At 48.7% G+C, this 6,963-nt stretch overlaps 1 long non-coding RNA gene across 1 annotated transcript; it reads right to left on the bottom strand.

Annotated features, from left to right (window-relative positions):
* Positions 1 to 828: 828 nt before the first annotated feature.
* LOC134563898 (uncharacterized) lies at positions 829 to 6,877 on the bottom strand. Its single transcript, XR_010083436.1, has 3 exons — positions 6,577 to 6,877; positions 3,658 to 3,711; positions 829 to 1,468 (listed from the first exon to the last, which is right to left on the bottom strand). It is a non-coding gene; the product is annotated as an uncharacterized LOC134563898 (long non-coding RNA).
* Between the last annotated feature and the right edge of the window lie 86 nt (positions 6,878 to 6,963).

Raw genomic sequence — 6,963 nt, 5'->3', positions numbered from 1 at the left:
ATGAGCCAAAACCCAAACTGTGGGGTTGCAGGAAGCAGGAGGGGAAAGGCTTTGTGCCCTCATTTCTCTGTTGCTGCCTGATAACCTTTGTTAACCTACAAAATATTTTTCATTCCTGTTACCAGCTGATCAGTTAATGGAGCTTGCAAGCACCATCTCACCACATCTCAAAAGAAAACTCACCCAAGTTTTACTCTGAGAGATGTGAGCACTGACATCAAGCTGGAAGCTCAAAAAAGAATTTTTTTTTCTCATAAAAAGAATTTTTATGGTGTTAGATTCTTCTGCGAGTTCCTCACTGAGCTAAATCCAAACATGTTTCTTCAGTGTTGAGTGCATATCCTCTACTTCACGTTTTCTCTAGCAGTGTATTTATTATAGCTGTTGCCAGGGAGGGAAAAAAATTATTCCCTCTTCATAAACATTTAGCTCTAGTACAAGATACACATGATATAATCATTGGGGTTTTGTTTTTCCTGTAAGAGTATTTTACACAACAATGTTCTTCCCCTCTGCTGTGGTTATTTATAAACAGAGATTTTTCAGCTCTTGAAAAGGGATTTACAAAATCTACTGTGTGAAGCAGAAGACAACATAATTTTAACACAAGAGGGAGAACTTAATAGATGGCAGAGCACTGAGACCACTGCAACACTAACAGTTGGATTGAGCATGAAAAGACTTATTTTCAGGAGCATCTTCTGACACTCACCAGGCTAAAGTTCCTCACCTGTACAAATTAAAGATGTGCTCTTTTTAATGAAAGTGCACTCTCCAGACTCCAGAAACTTGCAAATCACCTTAAAAACAATCATAAAACTGTGAGATTCAGCAAATCTACCGTTGCTAGAACAATAAAAAATATTACTAATTTGGAGAAAAACATTGGGAGTTTGTGGTGAGTAAAAAGTAGAACATTTATGACTACTTCTCTAACAGTGGCAAGTTTCAGTCTTTGAACAAGAACCAGGAGAGATTGTAAAGAAGTAGAATATGGAGTAGGCTGAGTATGGAGTAGGGTCTGGAGTATATACTGAGTATGGAGGAGTTTGAAGCTGAAGGAAAGGGCAAGTATGGATATGAAACAAGAGCTCGCTGTGGCAGGTGTTGGATGCAGCTACACAAACACTAGTATTTATTAATTAATGCTGTTTCTGAAGACAGGGTGAGGTTCAAGCGTTGTGTGCCTTCACCAGGGGTGTCCTGCCTCTGTCACCACCTGTACAATTTATCCTGCAGATGGGGAACCCGTGGTCCTGGTGCTCTGGGCAGCAGTGTGTGCTGCAGGGCTCTGTGCTGCTGTGTTCTGTCAGAACAGCCTCCAGGTGCTGCAGTGGAGACCTGTGACTCTGGCACTGCTCAGCAGGTGTGCCCCTTGCTCATGTCCTGTTTGTCTGAGGGCTGGTCTCTGTCTGTAGCCTCTTCCTGCTCTGTCCAGCACTGGGGTGGGAGGAAGGGTCATGGAGTGCTGTGGAAAAATGCAGTTGCATTCCTAAAAATAGATTCCCTGAGCATGACTTGAGAACCAACCAAACCCAAGGAATCTGCAGTATGTTGCTGCCACCTGTGTAATTCCAGTCTAAATCACTGGCTTTGGAGGAGGATTTCACTGTGACTCCCCTGGGTGGGAAGGGGGAGTGTCAGTGACTCCCATCCCTGCGTGTGTGGTGGAGGATGAGCAGCTTGGGGCTCTCACCATACAGAGAAGTTCTCTTTTTCCTCTCTTTATGCCTTTCCTTCCTGCTCTTCCCTTGTTCTCAGTGTGGTTTTGGTGCAGTTGTTTGGCACAAGGCTTGGAGGCAGCCAGGGTGACAGGGGTGCCCCTGCTGGAATGGGGCTCTCCATGGGATTGCTGAAGGTGCAGTGAACTCGTTCTCATCTCTCAGCCTGCTCCTCAGAGAGAGCAGACAGATCTTTGTGTATCAGGAGATTCTTCAGTTTGATTTGGCACTGCAGGTGGTCCCCTGTCAGGGGGATCAAGGAATGTGGGGTTGGAAGGGACCTTGGAGCCCACCTTGTTCCACCCCCTGCCATGGGCAGGGACACCTTCCACCTTCCACAGATGGCTGACAGACCACGTTGCTGTCAGCCATCTGTGGGCCTGAGGAACATACTGCACAAGTTCTAGAGACATTTGGAATTAAGGTGTAAAACTACAGAGCACAGCACAGTCACCCAAAGGCTGGGTTCCCTCCCTCCCTGCTGTCCCACCTCCTCATGCTCTCCTCAGCAGACTCCCCTGTGCAGAATTTGAGCTGAAGTCAATAGGTTGTTTCTGCCTCGAGCCCTGGATGGAATCTGGGAACAGAGCTATTAGGATGGGTAAAATCTGAACTTGAAAAACCTACTTTTCTGTGGAATGAAGTACATTAAAATTCTTAGATGCCTCCCCTGTGTGAGATACCTTGTCAAGCCATTATTTGCCACTGAATGTGCTGCTATAGACCATGGAATCACAGAATGGTTCGGGTTGGCAGGGACCTTCAAAGGACACCTAGTCCAGCCCCCTGCAACGAGTTGATTCCACTAGATCAGGTTGGTCAGACCCCATCCAGCCCAGCCTCAGATGTTTCCAGGGATGGGGTATCAGGGATGTACCAAATGCCTGGTACAAAGTTGTGGCACACCATGCAGTGGATGTCAGATGCAGTGGTACTCTGTAGATAATGAGCCAAAACCTGATTTTCCAGTTCATGGCCCTGATCTGATGTTCCACTCCAGCCCCTGAGCTCATTCCAGCACCAGCCTGGCTGCCTTCCCTTTCCCAAAGTGCTCCCGAGCAGCTGAGCTCTCCTGCTGGCCTTGGCCACTGCCGGGCTGCAGGTGGGCAGCTCCGTGGTGTGACTCAGCCCCTGACATTCCAACCAGTCACCTGCAGCATCCACAGCTCTGATCTGCATCTGACAGAGGGTTCCAGGCTGCCAGAAGGGGAAGGGTTCAGTGCCCGGATTCCTCCTCCCCCAGGAATGGGGCTGGGCTGTGCCACGCAGGGTTAGGGTCGAGTGTGGCTCTTCCCCGTTCTGTGTTTGATTCATCTCTGCCAAACCTGGCACCTGAGCTTCTGGAGGAGCACAGCTGCTGTGTGAGCACAGCCTGAGTCCCAGATGAGGGCAGATGAGGTTAAGTTGGTGTGTGCTGCATCCACAGGGCCCGATTAGGAAATGAGTGTTCTCAGCAGTTGCTGAACGAGGGCATTTTACAGTCTGTTGTTTGTCCCACGGGAAGTTTTATTTGTTACGTAAATTTATGATTCGTGAGCTCCTTTGAGGCCAGAACAGGGGTCAGTTTGACATGTTTTGAAGTGACTATCAGCTGTTTAGAGCATGGATTTCAAATAAATAAAATACTTTACAACATCAACCACCAGAAATAATGCTGAAGTTCCTCAAGGTTTTTGTTACATCTGCTAGTAAAATTGCAACTGGAGCTGCCTGTGCGCCTTTCAGCCATGAGAGTTTGAGATAGGAAAACAAATGAAGGACTCTTCACAGGAAATATAACATTTCAGTGATGGCAACTGCATTTCTAAAAATGTTTTATGTGACTTACGGCGCTGCCTGCTGCAGGTGTGTGCACAGTGCTGATAGCTTGGTGGCCGTGTAGTGTGAGCTGAGGCATCACTGGCTTTGGCAGGTTGGTGGTGCTCTGCAAACTCACCTGGTGCTGAGAAGAAGTAGAAGAGGTCTCTCCTCCCATTTCAGGTCTTGATGCCTGAATGACAGAAGTTTTTGCAATTACTATTGCACAATTATTCACCTGTGCGAATGCAGCTGCTGAGTGTGGTAGGACTCCTCCAGTCCCAGCCCTAGGGTTACCTGGTAGATGTGCAGCTCAGTGCTAGACTAAGGAAAATTAGATGTGATTTTAAAGGGCAGTTTAAACGGAGCACCCTGTTCTTCCTGCCCTTCAGGGAGGTGTCAGAGATGGTGGTTTTGCTGCTGGAAGAAACCCCTTCCAGCCTACTGCTTCCCCATGGGACAGGGTTCAGCCTGCTCATCTTCCTGTGGCACAGACAAGAAACCATCAGGAGTGAGGCTTGTACCCTTCCTGAGGAACAGGGAGAGGAAAACCTGCATTCCTTTCCTTGTGAGACCCAGAGTTACATCACTGTGAGCGCTCAGAGCTGGGTTTGTGTCAGTCTCTCCTCCCCGTGTGTGCCTGCTAAAGACAACCAGAGCAAACATGTGGAACTGAGGGTCAGCCTGTGGCATAAGGCAGGCCCTTCTCCTGGGTTTGGCCCCTTCATTCCATTTCCCAGGTGTGCCTCAAGCCTCTGAGTGTGCACAGCAGAGGTGCCTGCTGGGGCAGGGCTGCTCTGCTGTAATGCCCTCCAAGTTTCAACAGCGTGGACAAGCTGTTCCTTGGAGATGTGGTTTCTCCTGCTGTTTGTTTTGGACCATGTCCCTGGTCTTGCTCAGCAGCAAGCTCTCTGGCAGGTGGGGAGCACTGGTTCTACCTGCTCTGCTCCTCCCACAGCTGCTCTGCTTGCCTCAGCCGAGGGCTGCAGGCTGCAGGGGTGGGGTGCAGTGTGTTCCTCCAGGCTCCGTGCCCTGGGGTGCTGCCCTCGCCCGGGCAGGGCAGCAGGAGTGCCCTGCACTGTTGTCACAGCCTGCAGAGGTCACCTGGGAGAGGTGACTCTCAGTTTTATCCCTCAAGATGCCCCGAATTTCCTGTGTAGCTGCTCTGGCTGGGCTATTCATACCCATATTGGTGTGCAAGGCTGTTCATACCATGCCTGTCCACATGAGCACTCCCCAGGCTGCCTCTGAAGAGGCCCAGTGGTATTTGCAGAGCAGATGAGTATCTTGGGTGTACTTTGGGCTGAGGACATGCCACGTCTTGCATGGACTGCATCAGCATGCAGCACACATGGGACCTGTGCATCCCTGCAGCCACAGCACATCTGATCACTGACATGGTGGCCTGAGACCCTGTTTAGGAGGGATCCAGCATCTCCTCCGACCAAGGGATGGCTCAAAGTCAGGCTGAGCTTTGCCAGAAGTCTTGAGCAGCCAGAGACCATGCAGAAAACCATCCCTGCATGAGGCCAGCCATCTCCTGAAGGTGATGAGGATACCTGGCAAATATAGTTTATAAGCCATGGCTTTACTTCTGCAGCACTTGCAGTCTGGAGCTAATTTTTTATCTTTTTTCTGCACTCAGTGGGACTGGGGTTGGGTCCTTGGAGAGCTTTTGGAGTGAGTAGAAGCCTGTTCAGGGTTCACAGAGGCTCACTGTCACCCATGAAATGTGTTTATGTTCGTTCTTAACTCCTTTTGAACAAGTTATGCAATGAGTTCTGCAAATTTCATTTCCACTAATAGAAAGTCTCATGGAGTGGAAATGAGGGTGACAAGTGGGTCCTCAGGGACGATGCTGCTGGGAGCTGGGGGACTCTGTGGCCATGTTGCATTAACTGTCCTGGGAGGTGTGGTGCAAAACAAGGTGGTAAGGGATTTTTAGTCTATGAAAAACTGTGTTGTACAAGCCTGCTTTAAATTTTGTAGACAAGGAGTTTAGTGCTTGCATCAGAAAGTGGTAATTCTTAAAGAACCCTTACTTACAAATGGCACTTATTTCAGTAATCATGTCATTTCTGCTGCAGCTCCCCTCTCGTCCTTGCTTGTAGTTAAAGCAAAATGTTGGGTTGGGGAGGAGGAGGACAACAGACAAAGAGAAATGGAAAGATTAAAGGATGTTACAGTTCTCCCCAGTACCACAAAGTGTCTGTACCAAATCATAGTTAATGCTTTGCTCATCAAAGGCAAACATGCCAGCTCTTCCCAGCTGGCTCGCTGTGCTTGGGCAGTGACACATCCACCCAGAGCGGGATTTTTTGTGGATTACACCTCTCAGAAGACTGGACTGTGGTATTGTTGTCTGGCTTGGACCCTCTCCGTCCTGGGAGGACATGTCTGAGTTGTGGATTCAGCTCACAGCCCCCTTGCAACACGCAGCCAGCGCTCTGCAGGGCTGTCACTTTTGGTATGATTTCAGTTTGCCTGGATTTATTCTGAAACACGGGCTGACAGAGAGGATTTCCCTTTATGCCGCTGGTTATATTGCACCCAGCTCAAACCCGGGTTGGGAAACTCGACTCTGCTCTTGTAAAACAGCTTCCACTTGCCTGCGATTCCAGCAGGAGATAAACCACGAGGGCAACAGGAAACGCGAAACTCCGGTAACCACCGGGGGAAGAGAGGCAAAAGCAAGTGTAAATCATTAAGAATTGTAAAAAAAAAAAAAAAAAAAAAAAAAAAAAAAAAAAAAAAGAAGGAAAAAAGAGAGAGAGGGATGTATTTTCAGCAGGGCAGCATCCCCAGCGGGTCCAGGAGGGCCGGGCAGCGGTGCCACGGCTGCGGTGCAGCTGAGGTCAGGCTCGCAGCGCTGCTGTTGCGCAGCCCGTGGGTGCTGCTCCGGCTGGGATGTGCCTCCCTCCCTCCCTCCGGCACCATCCGCAGCCTCCGACCGAGATTGGCTGCGGCGGAGTCAGCCCATATCTTACTAGAGGGAAACTTGAGACCCACCAAGCCCAAATGTCAAATGCTGCTTAGTCAGATGAATAGCAGCACTCACCAGCAGCCAGACCGGGCGCCTTCCACATTTCATCAGGGGCAGCGTTTTGCGTCGAACCTTTGTTTCTAAAAGGAACGTGTTAATAAAAAGAAGGGGAGGGGAGAGGGGAAAAAAAAAAAAAAAAAAGGAAAAAAAAAAAAAAGAAGAAGAAGAAATAAAAGGCGTTTCTGTGGAGCTGGCAGCGTGCGTGGAAAACCAGCATCTGCCACGTTACAAAAAAATTAAAAATAATAAATAAGAGAGAAAGAGAGAGAGAAAGAGAGAAAGAGAGAAAGAGAGAAAGAGAGAAAGAGAGAAAGAGAGAAAGAGAGAAAGAGAGAGAGAGAGAAAGAGAGAGAGAGAGAGAGAGAGAGAAAGAAAGAAAGAAAGAAAGAAGAAAGAGAAAGA

This window comes from Prinia subflava, chromosome Z, assembly GCF_021018805.1.
Source record: "Prinia subflava isolate CZ2003 ecotype Zambia chromosome Z, Cam_Psub_1.2, whole genome shotgun sequence".
Lineage (NCBI taxonomy): Eukaryota > Metazoa > Chordata > Aves > Passeriformes > Cisticolidae > Prinia > Prinia subflava.
The sequence above is the reverse complement of the archived record's forward strand: the minus strand, read 5'-3'. Positions and strand labels throughout refer to the sequence as shown.